The sequence below is a fragment of the Cricetulus griseus genome, unplaced genomic scaffold (assembly GCF_003668045.3).
Source record: "Cricetulus griseus strain 17A/GY unplaced genomic scaffold, alternate assembly CriGri-PICRH-1.0 unplaced_scaffold_1, whole genome shotgun sequence".
Lineage (NCBI taxonomy): Eukaryota > Metazoa > Chordata > Mammalia > Rodentia > Cricetidae > Cricetulus > Cricetulus griseus.
Window position 1 is genome coordinate 327395 of NW_023276808.1, and position 18687 is coordinate 346081.

An 18687-nucleotide genomic window follows, 5' to 3' on the forward strand; every position below is an offset into this window, starting at 1 on the left:
ACAGCCGTCAACCAATAACCAAAGTGTAAGGCTCAATCGGGGAGGGGGAGGGGCACTCATGGGGACTGGGTGAATCTGACCAACCTTTCCTAATGAAAATTTCCCGATATCCTTAGTGGTGATGGACTTACAGCCTGTTTGACCTTTGTATTTTCAAATTCTAGGTCAGATTTGGCTCTCTGCTATTGTCCTAAATGATTTTTCCCTGTGGTGATTAAAATGTGGTAATACAGCAGCGGATTCTGCTTAAACCATCTCCCAAAGCAGACTGACTCTCCCGCAGATCCAGGGCTGTGCTTTTTTATTGCCAGTACCTCAACAGTCCTGCCCCAGAGGTCTGTCCTCTCCGTCTGAACTCTGGCTGGTCCTTTCATAACAACGGCCCCTTTGTTCCACTTCAGGAGAGGGGCTTTGATTCCCTGTTGCATAGCAGTGATAGTGAGCTCACCACCACTCACCAAGGTCTGTAGTCTCCCACATTCCTGGTTCCTCTCAGCAAAATCAAAGCACTATCTATTGTTTCCTTCTTGCTTTCCCCACTATGCTCCACCTGTGGTGGCAGCCAGAACCTTCCTCACTGGGCCACATCTCCCAGGCTTTTCCCTGCAAACCCAGCCAAGCCTCCAGTAAAACAGAATTATGTACCTAATTCCCATTTATTCTCATCTTAGTGTAAAGGGTGGGGCCAGTGCTCCGTGGTGAGTGTCCCTTAATGATACGGGATGTGGAGTGAGGGGTCTGGGGAGGTGTTGCAGAGCCCTGGAAACAGAAGGAGTGAGGACTAAATGCTAGGGATCTTTGAAAACCTTACTGAGGTTACCCGAGGTCCGAGTGACAAGTCCAGTGTGCATGGCAGGAAACACAGAGGCAGAGGTACAACTTTCTCCTAAAATACTGCTGCATCACCCATAGACCACAGTGTCTTCCCCGGGATCTGCAGAGTCCTGAGTGCCTGGCTGGGTGCATAGCATAGAGGTCCACACAGGGACACAGCAGTCCAAGTGGGAATCTCTTAGCAGTCTTCCAGCTTCCGGGGAGGGTCTGTGGTTTCCCCAAGGCTGAAAAGTTACAGCCTACAAAACTGTCCAGCTCCAGGTTCTTCCACGAGGCTTTCCGTCCCCAGAGTCAGGCTCAGTCCCTGCACCCACAACAAGGTGAGAGTTCCCTTGGGAGGCAAAGGTCCCAGGCCTCAGACCTTGTAGTAAATGTTGGCAGAATTCTGTGGGGGCATCTCCTGTACGATATACACTGGGTGCCCATAGTCTCCGCTGACCTTCTCATAGTGTGGGCGGGAGACACTGTCTGCAATCCTTAGCGGTATGAGAACATCACTGGGTTCCCAGCCAGAGTTGTTGCCACCTCGCTTGGGTGTGGTACTGTGCTGTGGAGAGTGTTTGCGGTGCCTCCTGCGGTTCTTGAGCAGCAATACCACCAAGGTGATGATGATGACGATGACGATGATGCATCCTGATGTGATTCCTGCGAATAAGGCCACTTTGGAACCCAGGAGGTTGTTGGCGGATTGCCCTGCGCTGTTGCCTTCAGTGCTGGTACCTGCACAGTAGCAAGAATAGCCAGTTACTGTGGTTCTGAGACTCTGCCCTCTAGCTTGCAGAAAGAACGCTCCAAATGCAAACAAGTAAGCATGGCCAATGCTCAACTCACAGGGTGAACATGACAACAGATCACCAGATGAGGTAAACGAGCTTCAAAGGTCCGACACTCACTCACCAGGCCTACCACTTCCTAAAGATTAGACAGAAAATCTGGAACATCCCTAGTTTCAACACTTCAGGATGCATCAGTAACTGAAACACCTGGTGAGCTCTGCTCTTGTGACTGTAAGACACTGAGCGGGCTGAATTAATCTGTCTTAGTGGCAGAGTTAATATTGACTCACTGGGAGCAAAGACCCCAGGAATCTGTGCCCACAAGTGAATCCCACTGGTTGGGATGTGTTTTGAGGCTCCTCTGCCTATAGGGGTTCTAAGAAAAATGCACACCATAGACACACAGCCCCACTACACTCCTGTCTCTGGATTTGGTTACACAAAAGGGCTTGTTGAATTTCTCCCGTTTGTACCAGCTTCTAGCTCCGGACGTCTTGATGGATCATTATTCCTGGTTGATCCAGCAGGACTTGCATCTACATGAAGAAGAAGCCATTAATCATGGCACAGACATCTGACAATGTAGCAAGCTTCAGGAGTTGCAAAGATATCTCAAGAGGCATGAACAGCAATGAACGTAAGACTCTTTATGCAAAGCACTGAGAAATACAAGAATATAACCTTCCTTTTTAATCAGAATGGTAATCCTAGTTATTTGTTAGGTTTAGATTAGGAGGCCATCTGTGCAAACTATAGGGATTCTTGCATTTGGCAGTCAAAGCATTCCAGATGACATTTCAATTTCACTAAACAAGTTGATTAAAAGCTATACTAGTCTCTAATTAGAAGAATAATTCTTTCATTCCTCACAATAGGTTATTCTACATGAAGATGAATGCCTTGGTTTCACCAGATTTGAAAATGAAACAAAGCAGCATAGTCAGTGCTTACGTACTAGACTCTTTGATTTTTTCAAAGAGGTGTTCTGCATTGTAAACAGAAATATATGTACTTGTGGCAGCACACAGACACCCTGTCTCACTGGCCTGAACTTTTAGAGAGATCTAAATGAGAAAAACTGAGCATGTCAGCTTGCGGGACTCAACCAGTGGTTCAAAGTGCAGAAAATGGTCTGCCTTCAAAACTAACAAGAGTGGTGATGGTGAGCATCACCCCAGGTGCCACTCTAGCTGGGGGCTGTACCAGCTCACAGTGGGGTCACAAAGCAGCAGTTGATCTTTACCTTGTGCAACTTTCATGATGATCTTCATGGCTCTTGTCTTGCACACCCCTCCCTCCTGGTTATGCAGGCCTTCCAAAGACCCATTGGATGTAGCTGATTAAAAATAAAATGGACAGAAAAATAAAGAACAAATCAGGAAATCAATAGGATTTCATGAACATGAAATGTCTGAAAACAATTTGAATACTAAGAATTCACTCATTGTCACAAGTTTTCTGCATGGGATGCTGAAAGCAGAATAGAAATAGAAAAATAAACAAAGAAAAATGGATGCTGGAAACATTGTGACATGTAGGCTACCTGCTTCTAAGTACAATTAAAGACACCCTCCCATATACACATGATTTAGTATTACTTTATAGGTAAAAGGGACAGCACCTTCCAAAATACCCACCAACTCCTAGGGGGGCCAAACTAGAAACTGCAAAAGAGCAAACATGGTAATTTCAAAACTTGGTAATCATCTCTCAACTCCTACTTCCTCCACTCCAGACCTCCTGCTTAAAGAACAATGAACTTGATGCTATACTTGTCAAACCTCCAAGTTCTGTAAACACTATCAGGGGAGCCTTCGGACACCCCCCCCCCTTGCTCCTTTCTCCAGCCAGGAATGTGCTTAAGTAGCATACTAGAACTCAAGTCTTCTGAGTCTGCATTCTCATCACCGTGTAAGTCCCTGCAAGCATGTGTTTTTATCAACCCGCTCAGCCAAGTTTCCTGCTAGGGAAAACTCCAGCTGGACAGAGAATTAGCATACCCCTTTCCCTGTCTGGGTTTTGGGACAACATGGATATAACCAGGTAAGGGCAACCACCTTGCCCCACATTGGCCAGCTGGGCTCCTTTTCCACTTTAACAATGAGGGGCGACAGGGAGCACAACCCTTCTACCAATATCCTTCTGTCTGTCAAAACTGTTCTGTCTACAGATATTGCTGTTTATCCTGAGGCCAGTGAATTCTCTAAATGGCTTTGTCACTAAAGCTGCAAAGTATGGATGCATCGTGTCTGTCTCCTGCCATTACGCTCACTGTGTATGTATACTATGCATGTATGCTCCAATGTTTCTCACTCCCTGCAGTGCCGTGTGTGTGCTTTGCATATTTGTACAGTATAGTCGCTATTATTATCTTTGCACACTCTCTTTGCTACTCCTGTACATACACCATGCATTTCTGCATGTTCTCTTTACAGTGCATACATGGCTGGGGAAACATGGCTATATAATTACAGTAGTGATCTATGTTTTTTGGCCCTCCCTTGGGTTTTGGCCCTGACATTTCCTGGTATATAAAGTGTTCTAAGCCATACTGTCTGGGTTTTCCCTCAGCAGTGAAAACGGCTCTATTTTCTGTGTTGCTAGACTTGAAAGTGAGACGGGCAAGAAGGCCACAGCATTTTCCCAAGGATCAAGCACATCCAAAGAGTTGGAGTTTTAGGGGTAAATGTGTGTATAGTAAGAAACTATATAAATTATTTTTTGTCAACGTTATCTTGTTTTTTCTCCCTCCAAATTTTTGTCTTTGCCTCTTGGTTATTTTTTAACTGTTTTATTTTGCTTTAATTTTTTATTCTTTTTTTGAGACAGGGTTTCTCTGTGTACCTTTGGAGCCTATCCTGGCACTCGCTCTGGAAACCAGGCTGACCTTGAACTCACAGAGATCCGCCTGCCTCTGTCTCCTGAGTGCTGGGATAAAGGCGTGTGCCACCAATGCCCGGCATTTTGCTTTAATTTTTATCTCCATCAAAATGGGCACAACTCACAAATGCACTTCAGATATACCCAATAAACACCTATCCCCTACTTTTGAAATAATGCCACATTATTATGACAGATGTGCAGGGGTATCATTCAGGCAGTACTCCTACACTTTACTCTTTTCCATCAGGACATAACGTGACCACCCATACTGGCTTTTGTCTGTATTCCCCATGCTACTAAGCTCTGAGCTCTGACAGTCTGGAGTGATGGTGTCATGGTGAAGTGTACCCCTATTACATTTTTCTCTATTGAGTCCTAACTTTGAAACACAGTTCTTGGAACAGAATGCACACTCAATGAATGAGTGGATGGTTGGTTGGACAGACAGATGGAAGGATGGAAAGAAAAAGCATCACACAGATTTACCTATAAAAACCTTATAAATGTTCCTTAAAAATGGTTTTGTCAGTAGAGATACCGAGTCCCTTCGTATAATTTGCTTATTTCAATACCATAAGAATCCTGGCAGGTTTGCCCCTGCTGAGTATTTATATTTAATTAATACTGACACTACAGGGTACCAATTTTCAATTAATTTATTTTGAAAAAACAAAAAGAACAAAGCTTCTTAACAAATGATTTACCATGTTAATTTAAAGGAAACAGAAATCAATACAAACCTAGTTAACTTATCCCAGTGCATACAAAATAAAGGGAGAGAGATCTATACTTACATATGATGTAGTAATCTTTGTTCTCCTGAAATTCTAGACCCCAGATGTTAGGGCTGAATTCTTGAAACTTGATGGTGAATTTCCCATCTTGGTGTGGTCTGGAACAGTTGAGCATGGGGGTATTTTTCTTCTTAATGGTGCATCTGTCTGCTTGGTCTTTATCAACCATATAAAGTTTATAATATTCATACTGGCCTACAGTTTTAGAGTCAACTTTTGGGCAAATAATATCCAATTTGTCTCCTATCTGTGGGTATAGAACCAGGCCTTGTCCAGGTAGAAATCTGAAACACATAAAAGAAAAGCCCCACAAGAATGGAGGGTCAAGAAACATAGTGAAGAACTCACCACTGCACAGTTAGTAAACACATGCAGGGCTTTCTTGCATAGCTCTTCAATAACTTTAACCCCGTTCCTAACAGAAAAATGGAGGCCAAGGAGACTCAGGTTCTCCTTTTGTCATTTGCCTGCTATAAATATGCGCCAGTCTCTGTGTGAAAAGCTGAAGGAAGCAGCAAGATTGCCGTTCATTTATCATTCTCTGTTCCCTGTTAATAAGCAAATACTTTAGATGAATGGACCATTAGCAATCATTGTCACATGAAGAAGAAAAAGTGCTAGGATGTAACCAGATTGTAAATTAGACAGAGTGTCCTTCCTCTTTCATGAATCTCAACAAACGAAATGGATATTTTGGTATAGATTCAGAATTAAGATAGAAAGGAAGGCACAAAGTGGCAGGTGCTTGGGCATGAGAAGAGGAATGCAACTGTAATGTCTACAGATAATTTTCACAGCAGTGTGAAAAAAAAGAGATCACAGAAGCAACACATCTCCAGCCCCAAACTATGATCCAGCATGAGAACTAGGAAGAAAGTCAACAAAATGGTTTTAAAGAGAGTATTTAAGGTTTAATGATGACCTTTATCATCTGTATTCAAAAGCAGAAGAGTCCAGAACCCTCACACTCCTATTAAAACAGTTCTGAGACCCCATAGGTAAGTCAAATCCAAAACCCACTGCATGAAGAAATCCCCCTGTCCTGAAGAAATAGTCAGAATTTCCTAAAATGCCAAAAGACTACAAAAAAACAGATATTTCCTTTCTGGTGACTGAAACCAATCGTTGGTCTCACTCTGCACCTAACCTGAATGGATTAACTGGCTCACTTTGTTTAATGACTAAAGAAGAAAGCATGGAGGACCAGCGCCAAAATCCAGTTCCCTCACACACACTATACAGGGGACAGTAAACTTCCACAAGAAGTCCCTCCTGGACTGGGCCACGGTCATGGCCAAGGTGCTACTAGTTCTGGGCACTCCGGGACGAATTCAGAGCATATGCCCATGGTAGATGCCTTCCAGCCTCCGATCCAGAGCCTCCTGGCCTAATTATGGCACCAAGTAATCTGGCAGGCTGAACCATAGTCAGGATGGACTCGCGTGGATTTGCATCCAAGCTTTGCACCCACCCACAGTGCCTGTCTGCCTGGCACCAATGCAGACTGTGCTCCCCTTTTCTGGTCCTCTCTCCATGCAGGTACACTTCTCTACTTCCCGCCACCCCCAAGAACAGAGTCTACAAAGCTCCACTGCCGACATCTGAGTGGAATTTCCTTCCCTAACTTGCAGAGCGTTCTAATACATAGAAAATCCATTAGAAAGAATTTTGGGGAGGCCTGCTCCTCTGATATGCTAGCCCTTAGCAACTCTCTCTGCATCGGTGGCCACAGCTAAGAAAACTATACTCTTAAAGACCAAAATAGTGAGTAAACATAAGTCACAACTCCCTCAGTAACACATAACAGACAGAAGACACTCCTCTCCAGATGCTAGAAATGCATAAAACTGCTTGCCCACTCTCCCCCAGACAAGTCAATGCTTCTAATCCTCCCTGCTGCACACCCAAGTATAGTGGTCACAACTAACACAAAAACATACTTAAGTCTCTCTGGGGCTCTGAGTGGTTTCCTGGAAATTTCCTTAATCTACTCTTAAATGTAAATATTAAATCCAGACCGGAGGAGGAGGGGCTGCCTCTCAAAGAGGCTGTGAATTAAAATGCAAAGTGGAGAGAGGCAGCCCGGATGGGGAAGGGGGAGGGGCGGCCCATCTCTAACATTGCTAAGGGAAGGGTGACTTTGGTAGGCACCCCGAGCTAGCATCACCCTCGGCCTCCACAGGAGCCACAGTCTGAGTGGCAACAGCAGCACTCAGGTCCCAGCCAGGCTCCTTGTCGCACCACCAGGTGCCTGTAGATCGCGTTTGGCTGCAAAGATGACAGGCCAAGGAAGCAAATATAACACTTACATTAAAACACAAAACAAAACAAAAATCTATACCAGACTACATCAAAGATGGTCGCAGTAACTTTAAAACAAGGGCCTTCTGGCGACAGGCAAAAAGATCTAATCCGGGTCATTTACAAGTGAAGAGTTTTTGCCCTTTCGAAAGGGAACATATTTGGTCAATTATGTTGGTGAATTTGAAATTTACCACTTTCAAGACGGTACCAGCAGCTCTTTGCTTATGGGCTAATTTCTAAATCAATGCGTTCATCACTACTCTGAAGCCACTCACCATACCCTCAACTCCAATTAGGCCATTGATTTTGCTTCTAATTCAAAGGTCTGCTCCAAGCCAGGAGCCAGCCAGTGTCTCCACACACTTTCAGGACTGAGACCAGAACTTCCCACAGCACTTTCTGGCCATAGTTGGAAGATGAGGTAATTGCAGCAACCACGTGAGGTTCCCAAGTCCGTGGTCGCAAATCCCAAAGGATGGCTGGCATTTTCTAAAACAGAGCGCACCCTTGGAGCCCAGACCTAAAAGTTAGTCTCAGCCCTGACTTTCTACCCCCCCCCCCCGTTCCCTTTGCTAAGAGCAAGTCTTCTCAGAGGAATTAGCGAAACCCAAACGAAGGCTGCAGAGTTGACTGGGCAAGGCTATGAGCTTTCCCAAAACGCGTTTTTAAAATGGAGCCAGCTCTCCGGACCTCTCGGAGGCTGGGACACCAGGTCTGACCAGAAGGGAGAGGCCAGCTTGCGGAGGGCAGGCTGCCCTATTTCCCGCACAGCCAGCGAGTTCCCGGCGCACAACCTGGCTGTGGAGCAGACTCCTATTCACGCCTCTTCCAGGACACTGCGGGCCCACTGTCCCCTCCCCAAAGGGACATTCCACTGCCCCAGACACCCCAATGTCTGTCGCTTTCCCTAGGGGTCCTAGTTCAAGTGCTTCCCAATAGCACAACATCTCTGCCGGCTCCAGAGCCCGCCCATTGATGTGAGTCCGCAGCCCCTTTAGTGGAGAATTCCTCCGTTCTCCAAAAAGACAGGAGGGCCTGGAAGAGCCATTAGAAACCTTTCTCGAGGTGCCACCCGAGTCGCTAGGTTATCGGGCACCCAGGGGCACTTAAGTTTGGAGCCCCAGTTAGTCCAGCTGGTCCCCACATAAGGAAACATGGCGGGTTAGGGGTGGCGGACAGGCACCTCGGGGTCTATAAACAGGTTCTGAGGCATCCTCCTGCCTGGAAAACATAGCGTCCCCCCCGCCCCGGGACAGGCCCAGGCCGGGTGAGCAAAAGCATCATGGACGCCACTTACCTGGAGTTGGAGGTATTCCAGTAGATAGGCTCTAAAACTGTCGGGCTGGAGATCACAGTTCTGCAGAAAACCATCAAAAGTCCACAAAAGCACTTCCACACGGAGTCCCTCCTTGTCCAGGGCATGGCCATGGCCATGGCCAAGCTGCTCCCAATTCTGCACACTCTGGGACAAGTGCAGAGCCTATGCCTGTGGCTGATGCCTTCCAGCCTCTGATCCAGAGCCTCCTGGCCTGATTATAGCACCAAGGGTTCTGGCGGCCTGAACCAGAGTCTGGATGGACTCGCCCACCAGCAGCTCCAAGCTTTGCATACCACCTGCAGTGCCCGCCTGCCTGGCGCCAATCCCGACTCCGCTCCCCATTTCTGGTGCTCTCTCCATGTAGCTCCCCTTCTCCACTTCCCGCCAACCCCAAAAACAGAACCTCCAAAGCTCCACTGCAGACATGTGGGTGGAATTTCCTTCGCTAAGTTGCAGAGCGCTCTAATACATAGAAAATCCTTTAGAAAGAATTTTGGGGAGCCCTGCTCCTCTGATATGCAAGTCCTCAGCTACTCTCTCTGCATCGGTAGCCACAGCTCAGAAAACGAGTGAGGAAACGTAAGTCACCACTCCCTCACTAACACATAACAGAAATCACTCCTTTCCAGACGCTAGACACGCATAATTCTGCTTGCACCCTCCCCCCCAGACAAGTCAATGCTTCTAATCCTCCCTGGTGCACACACAAGTATAGTGGTCACAACGAACACAAAAACATACTTAGTCGCACTGTGGCTCTGAATGGTTCATGGGAATTTCTTTAACCTACACTTAAATATAAATATTAAATCCAGACCGGAAGAAGAGGGGCTGCCTCTCAGAGAGGCTGTGAATAAAAGTGCGAAGTGGAGAGAGGCAGCCAGGCTGGGGAAGGGGGGAGTGGCGGCCCATCGCTATCATTGCTAAGGGAAGGGGGACTTCTGTAGGCACTTGAGCTAGCATCATTGTCAGCCTCCACTGGAGCCGCAGTCTGAGTGGCAACAAAACAAAAATCTATACCAGACTACATCAAAGATGGTCGCAGTAACTTTAAAACAAGGGCCTTCTGGCAACAGGCAAAAATATCTATTTTGGGTCATTCACAAGTGAAGACTTTTTGCCCTTTCAAAAGGGAACGTGTTTGGTCAATTAGGGGAACGTGTTTGGTCAATTATGTTGGTGAATTTGAAATTTACCACTTTCAAGACAGTACCAGCAGTTCTTTGCTTATGGGCTAATTTCTAATTCAATGCGTTCATCTCTACTCTAAAGACACTCGCCATACCCTCAAATCCAATTAGGCCATAGGTTTTGCTTCTAATCTCAAAGGTCTAACTTCAAGCTAAGAGCCAACAAGCATCTCTTTATTCTTCCAGGGCTGAGACCAGAATTTCCCACAGCACTTTCTGGCCATAGTTGGAACATGAGGTAACATGATTCATGGCCTCCTGGCCTGGTTATGGCACTAAGTGATCCAACAGGCTGAACAATTGTCAGGATGGACAATCGGGGCCGCGCCAAGTTTTGCATCCCACCCGCAGTGCTCGCTGGCCTGCCGCCAATCCCGACTCCGCTCCCCGTTTCTGATGCACTCTCCATGCAGGTATCCTTCTCCACTTCCCTCAAAAACAGAGCCTCCAAAGCTCCACTGCAGACATCTGGGTGGAATTTCCTTCGCTAAGTTGCAGAGCGCTCTAATGTATAGAAAACCCTTTAGAAAGAATTTGGGGGAGCCCTGCTCCTCCGATATACAAGCCTTTAGCTACTGTCTCTGCATAGGTGGCCACAGCTCAGAAAACTATACTATTAAAGACCAAAATAGTGAGTAAACATAAGTCACCACTCCCTCACTAACACAGATCAGAAGACACTCCTCTCCAGATGCTAGACCCGCAAAATACTGCTTGCCCCCTCTCCCCCAGACAAGTCAATGTTTCTAATCCTCCCTGCTGCACACCCAAGTATAGTGGTCACAACGAACACAAAAAAAATACTTATGTCACTCTGTGGCTCTGAGGGGTTTAATGGGAATTTCTTTAATCTACACTTAACTCTAAATATTAAAATCCAGACCTCTCAAAGAGGCTGTGAATTAAAGTGCAAAGAGGAGAGAGGCAGCCAGGCAGGGGAATGGGGGAGGGGCGGGCCCATCGCTAACATTCAGAAGGGAAGGGTGATTTCTGTAGGCACCCAGAATTAGCGTCACCCTCGGCCACCACGGGGCACAAGTCTGAGTGTTAACAGCAACACTCATGTCCCAGCCAGGCTTCTTGGGGAACCACCAGGTGCCTGTAGATCCTGTTTGGCTGCAAAGATGACACGACAAGGAAGCAAATATAACACATTAAAACACAAAACAAAACAAAAATCTATACCAGACTACATCAGAGATGGCCGCAGTAACTTTATAACAAGGGCCTTCTGTCAACAGGCAAAAATATCTATTTTGGGTCATTTACAAGTGAAGAATTTTTGACCTTTCAAAGGGCAAAAATGTTGCTGAATTTGAAATTTACCAATTTCAAGACAGTACCAACAGTTCATTGCTTATGGGCTAATTTCTAAATCAATGCATTCATCTCTACTCTGAAGCTACTCACCATACCCTCAACTCCAATTAGGCCACTGATTTTGCTTCTAATCTTAAAGGCCTTCCTCCCAGCCAGGACCCAGTGTCCCCACACTATTTCAGGGCTGAGACCAGTACTCCCCACAGTACTTTCTGGCCTTAGTTGCAATAGGAGGTATTTGGCAGCACCCAGGGGTGGTTACCTAGACCCTGGCCGCACATAGCAAATGATGTCTGGCGTTTTCTAAACCCGAGTTAGTCAGTCTCAGTCTTGCTTTCTCCACTCTGTGTGCTTTGCTAAAAGCTGGTCTGATCAAGGGACTAGCGACTCCCCAAATACTAAGGCTGTTGTGGCGTTGAATGGGCCAGGCTGTGAACTTTCCCCAAAAGCGTGGTTAAAATTAGGCTAGCTCCGCAAACCATGCCGGGGCTGGGCCACAGGTTCCAAAGCGAATGGAGAGGCCGGCGTGCATAGGGAGGGCAACCCGAGTTCTGCCAGGAGTCATGGATCTTCCCCCCACACACACACATCCCGGCTGTGGAGTAGACTCTGATTCAAGCCGGCTCCTGGACACTACCGGCCCACTGTCTCCTTCCCACAGGAACGATCCACTGCCCCAGACCACCAATTTCTGTTGCCTACTCGAGGGGCCCTAGCCGGTTGCTCAGGGGCTCACCAAGATCAAAGCATCTCTCCCGGGTTCCCGGGCCAGCCCATCGAAGCGCATCTGCAGCACCTTTAGTGGCAATGTCCTCAGTTCTCCAAAAAGAAAGTAGGGCCTGGTATAGTCATCAGACACCTTTCCCGAGTTGCCACCCAAGTCGCCAGGGTGTCGGGCGCCCAGGAGTACTTGAGTTTGGAGCCCCAGGAAGAGCCCCTTGGAGCCTTAGCTCTCAAGTCCAGCCCCTCCGCACCGAGTGAACTGTTACGGTGTGGGGACTGGGGTATGGGAACCTCAGGGTCTAGAAACAGGCGCCGGGCCTCCTCCCAACAGGACCACAGAGCAGACCCCCGGGACTGGCCCTGGGCCGAGTGAGAAGGGTTTGGAGATGTCACTTACATGGAGTCGGATGAATTCCAGTAGATAAGCAATAAAACTATCTGTCTGGAGATCTCAGTTCTGCAGAAAACCATTCAAAGTCCCCAATAGGACTTTCACAAGGAGTCCCTCCTGGACCGAGCCATGGCCATGGCCAAGCTGTTCCCAGTTCTGCGTACTCAGGGACGAGTGCATTGCCTATGCCCGTGGCAGATGCCTTCCAGCATCTGATCCAGGGCCTCCTGACCTGATTATGGTACCAAGTGATCCAGCGGGCTGAACCGTAGTCAGGATGGACTCGCGGGGTAGAGCCAAGATTTGCGTCCCACCCACAGTGCCGGCCTGGTGACCCCGTTCCCCATTTCTGGTCCTCTCTCCATGTAGCTCCCCTTCTCCCCTCCAGCTACCCCCAAGAACAGAGCATCCAAAGCTCCACTGCAGACATCTGGGTGGAATTTCCTTCCCTAACTTGCAGAGTGTTCTAATACATAGAAAATCCTTTAGAAAGAATTTGGGGGAGGGCTGCTCCTCTGATTTGCAAGCCCTTAGCAACTCTCTCTGCATCGGTGGCCACAGCTCAGAAAACTACACTATTAAAGAACAAAATAGTAAGTAAACATGAGTCACCACTCCCTCACTAACACATAACAGAAGACACTCCTCTCCAGATGCTAGACATGCATAATACTGCATGCCCCGTCTCCCCCAGACAAGTCAATGCTTCTAATCCTCCCTGCTGCACACCCAAGTATAGTGGTCACAACGAACACAAAAAATATTTAGTCACTCTGTGGCTCTGAGGGGTTTCATGGGAATATTTTTAATCTACACTTAAATATAAATATTTTATAAATATTAAATCCAGACTGAAGGAAGAGAGGCTGCCTCTCAAAGAGGCTGTGAATTAAAGTGCAAAGTGGAGAGAGGCAGCCCGGCTGGGGAAGGTGGGTGGGGCGGCCCATCGCTAGCATTCAGCAGGGAATGGTCTCTTCAGTAGGCACCCTGAGCTTAGCAGCACCCTCAGCCACCACGGAGGCCCCAGTCTGAGTGGTAACAGCAGCTCTCAGGTCCCAGTCAGGCTCCTTGTGGCAAAACTAGGTGCCTGTAGATCCACTTTGGTTGCAAAGATGACACGCCAAGGAAGATAATGTAACACAAAACAAAACAAAAATCTATACCAGACTACATCAAAGATGGCCACAGTAACTTTACAACAAGGGCCTTCTGTCAACAGGCAAAAATATCTATTTTGGGTCATTTACAAGTGAAGTGTTTTTGTCCTTTCGAAGGGGAACGTGTTTGGTCAATTATGTTGGGGAATTTGAAATTTCCATCTTTCAAGACAGTACTGGCAGTTCTTTGGTTATGGGCTAATTTCTAAATCAATGCATTCATCTCTACTCTGAAGCCACTCACCATACCCTCAAATCCAATTAGGCCATTGATTTTGCTTCCAATCTCAAAGGTCTACCACAAAGCCAGGAGCAAGCCAGTGTCTCCACACTCTCCCATGGCTGAGACCAGAATTTCCCACAGCACTTTCTGGCCATAGTTGGAAGATGGGGTAATAGGCAGCACCCAGGTGCTGTTACCTAGACCCTGGCCGCAAATCCCAAAGGATGGCTGGCATTTTCTAAACCAGAGCGCACCCTGGGAGGCCAGACCTAAAAGTTAGTCTCAGGCCTGACTTTCTCCCCTCCGTGTGCATTCCTAAGAACAAGTCTGATCAAGGGACTAGCGACACCCAAATAACAAGGCTGCAGAGTACACTGGGCAAGGCTCTGAGCTTTCCTAAAATGGAGCCAGCTGTCCATACCGCGCCTGGGTTGGGCCACTGGTTCTGCAAAGAGAGAGGCCAGCTTGCAGAGGGCGGGCAGCCCGTATTCCCCCATAGCCAGCGGGCTCCCCTGCGCACGTCCTCACTGTGGAGCAGATTCCTATTCACACTGCCTCCAGGACACTGTGGGCCTACTGTCCCCTCCCCAAAGGGACATTCCACTGCACCAGACCCCCAATGTCTGTCGCCTTTCCTAGGGGCCCTAGCTCCAGAGCTTCTCAAGATCACAACATCTCTGCCCGCTCCAGAGCCTGCCCGCCAATGTGAGTCTGCAGCCCCTTTAGTGGTGACGTCCTCAGTGCTCCAAAAAGACGGAAGGGCAGTGTACAGCCATCAGACACCTTTCCCAAGGTGCCACCCGAGTCGCCAGGTTATCGGGCACCCTGGAGCTCTTGAGTTTGGAAGTCAAGCTGGTCCCCAGGTAAAGAAATGTGGGGGGGTGGGGGGAATGGGCGTCTCAGGATTTAGAAGCAGACTCATAGGCATCCCCTGTTAGCAAAAGGGATCCTGGATGCCACTTACCAGGAGTTGGATGAATTCCAATAGATAGGTTCTTAAACTGTCTGACTGGAGATCGCAGTCCTGCAGAAAACCATCAAAAATCCCCAACAGTACTTCCACACGGAGTCCCTCCTGAACCGGGACATGGACATGGCCAAGCCGCTCCCTGTTCTGCACACTTCGTGACGAGTCCGGAACCTAAGGGGGATGCCTTCCAGCCTCTGATCGAGGGCTTCCTGGCCTAATTCTGGCAACAAGTGATCAGGCCGGCAGGACCCAAGTTAGGATGGACTCGCGGGGCAGAGCCAATCTTCACAACCCACCCGCAGTACCCGCCTAGCAGGCAAGAATCGAAACCCCGCTCCCCATTTCCTGTCCTCTCTACCTGCAGCTCCCCTTCACCACTTCCCGCCTCCTCCAAAGCTCCACTGCCCTGGCTGGGTGGACTTTCCTTTGCTATCATGCAGAACGCTCTAATACATAGAAAAAGCACTGGGGTTTGCTTATTGGGGGGGGGATGGAACACAGGATGCTGTCCAGATCTGTTGCTGTTTCACAAATCACTTACTCTAGTAACTGCAACCTCACTGTACACCACACAAGAGGGAGAGCATCCCAATCATGCCAAGCAAATGGCAACTAGCTAAAAACTTTTGGTGCTGTGCATTAGCCAATGCAACCAAAAATAGGGTGACAGTGTCCTTCACCAGGACAAGTCACTTCTAAAACCATCAACACACGTCACAGATGCCAAAGAATCAAGACCAGTTAAATGGAATTCCAACAAATGGAAAGATAAGCCTTCTACTGCCGGGGAACACCTATATCCATCTCCCTGTGTTTGCCCTTCAGCAGTTCTTTCAGGTCCTTTCCAGTTAGTAAACCTAGTATCAAGTGTTCACATAACTTCCTGGAGTGGTGGTAACTCCCATCTTCAACAGTCTCGTGGCCAGTTATGCCAAGTGCACAAATGGCTCTGGGTAGAAAACAACAGAATTGGAGACAACTGAATCCCAGAAGCTCAACCTAATAGCAGCATGGAAAATGTTCATTGTTGGGCATGCAGACACAGGCAAGATGGGACATGTGTGTGTACATGCACACAGACTCATACACACAGCGTATACTAGTACAGTTAAGCGACCAACTCATGATTCAGAACAGCAACAGGCTCATTTGCTACATCCTAAGTGAAACTATAGTCCTTGCCTAGGATCCTTCATTTTAAGCATTGAAGACTCCTCATACCAAGCTAATTTAAAGGTTTCATTTATATAGTTGAGAACTCTGCAAACTTTACAATATTAATGGCAATAACCACACATTTTAAATACTATAATAAAAATGAACAATCAACAATTAACATTCTGTAATTCACCAAAATTTTAAAATAATTGAAGAAAACAAACTGGGAATTAAAGGGAACATCTGAATTGCTAATAAAGTGAGAAAAAATCTCTTACCAAAAAGCTGTGTCATTTTAAATGTGTTTATCCCACAAATGAACATGGAAGGATAAAGATTATTTTGGTCCTATTGAACATACAAAGTCAATTTCTATCTGATGGTCCACCCTCTCTGAAAGTGACTTAATAGTTCATAAAGTTGAAAAACATATTTTCTAGTGTTTATTAAGTGTAATTTGTGGCAACAATACCTATTTTCTGTAATAGAGGAACAGGTTTAGGATTTTTCAAAGATAATACTTGATGTTTTAACTCTGATCAGCATAAAGTAGTGTCTGAAAAAATATCCAGTAGTACTAATTTACAAGTTTATTTAATGTACATACAAACACTGTGAAAACTATAAACCAGAGGAAATCTAGTACAGTTCCAAGTCTTCTAAAGTAAATCACCCTTTAGTCTTACCAGAACTCTAAAAATTGCTTAAACATGAATTTAAGACTTTATTGAGCATAATCATTTATTTACAGTGGGCAATGCTTGTTTGATTTTGTCGATAGAAGAAAGAAAAGTCTAACAGAGACCATACTACACTGTGGGTACTTCCATAGCAGGTCACCAACTGTTATCCTTACCTGCTACCAGGAACACCAAGAGCCACAGTATCACAAGGACACGGCTGTATCAACACCAGACAGTCCAGAAAATCCCTGGATATTTTGCAATGCAATTACCAACTTTTTCTTTTTTTTATAAATGCATAAAAAAGAAAAAGTCAGTAAAACCAGCATTATGAGGTAGTAAACAGAGTATAATCCCAAAGTCAGTGGTCAGTGAACATCTTACCAGACCAAGCTATTCACCAAGTGACCTGCTCCTCAGCAGGCCATCAACATGTACAGAATCCCAACAGGTGAAACAATACAACACTTCTAGAAGACAGCAATGATCTGTTAAGGATCTGACGTAATGGAGAAAAAGTGGGAAAAATAAAGGGATTGCAGAGCATAGCCCCTATGAGAACAAGCTAACTTTCCAAATTAAAACAAACAAGCAAAAAATAAAAAATGAAACACGACCTCAATATGAAGCTACAATATGAAGTTTTTCCATTTTTCTTTGTATAAAGTTCAGAGTCTGCCATTCAATCCTGGGTTTTTAATGAGAAGGACAGGGTTTGCCTGGACTTCCCCTTGTCCTGGTTAATTATTTGCACTTCTTTTTGTTGGAGTTGTAATTCTTGTTCTAGTTTCATCCTTTCCTCATGAATCTTTCTTTGTTCTTCAACAATTCTTAATTGTTCTTCGACCTGAAAGTTAACATAAGAATGAGATCCATTATTCCCTTCTCTCAGTATCTTTTGCTACCAGGGGACAATCTACAAATTACATAAATATACAGAGACCAGGAGAGGAACAAAATAATTGATGGAAGAATTTAATTATTTCTATGTGTTTTCTTTATCTCAAGTTTATGAATAATTGATTTTGTGGATTTCATGCCTTGAGCATATAGTTGATTCTGTCTTTGTATTTTCATGATTAAGAGTTATCTAAAGAAAAGGCACATAGTCCCAGAGTAAGTAGATACCAATTACTGTATTTACAATTAGATAGACATTTACAAAAATTGTTGCTAAAAATTCCCACTGTGCCTCCACATTATACACACAATAATAACCAAGAATTTAACCAGGTGGTGGTGGCACATATCTTTAATCCCAGAACTCAGGAGAGAGAGGCAGGTGTACCTCTGAGTTCAAGGCCAGTCTGGCCTACAGAGGAAGTTCTAAGATAGCCAGGGCTACATAGAGCAACCCTGTCTCAGAAAATTAACAAGGAATTTTTCTAAGACCTAATTTCTTAAAGGGAAAAAAAATAGCAAATGTTTTGACCCAATGGATTATAAAATGCTGTCTAATTTCATATCAGCTACAGTGGTAACTCCTGAGGCGCCTTTGAAGCCTTCATCCTCAAGCAACTGATTAACTTTCTCTCTGCAGGAGATGTCCCATGTTAACCATGAAAAGTAAAGCTGTTCAGTTTGCAACTCCTTCATCAGGGCCTTCCCCTCACCTTCCAAAGACCACTCTCACCTCCTCAATTCTTTGCCCTTCTCCTGAAGGACATTTGAATCAATTAGCTGATGATTCTTGATCTTAGAGTGGGAACAGCATCCAGAGAGTAGACGACAGGGACAATGCATGACAGCTTACACAGCAAAGCATCCCTCACCATCAACCTTAACAGTGCTATTAGTAAGAAAGGGTGTTTTAACCCCTGAATGTCTCCATCAGTCATCACCAGGTTTCCCATTTTGGGTGACTTTGACCTAAAACAAGTACTTTGTGCTTAGACCTGCCTTCCCATTCAAAGTTACATTCAAAGACACTGATACTGACTCCCTATTTACTTAAAACTCTTTT

The 18687-nt window shown here is 46.0% G+C and overlaps 1 protein-coding gene and 1 pseudogene across 1 annotated transcript in view; both read right to left on the reverse strand.

Annotated features, from left to right (window-relative positions):
* Positions 1-284: 284 nt before the first annotated feature.
* Positions 285-15008, reverse strand: LOC113838230 (annotated as a pseudogene).
* The window catches only part of LOC118239749 (ephrin-B2-like), a 222944-nt gene continuing 207116 nt past the window's right edge, over positions 2860-18687 (reverse strand). Inside the window, exon 4 of the mRNA XM_035453530.1 lies at positions 2860-2946. The gene's annotated coding sequence lies outside the window, so the exon portion shown is untranslated. The remainder of the gene's footprint in view (positions 2947-18687) is intronic.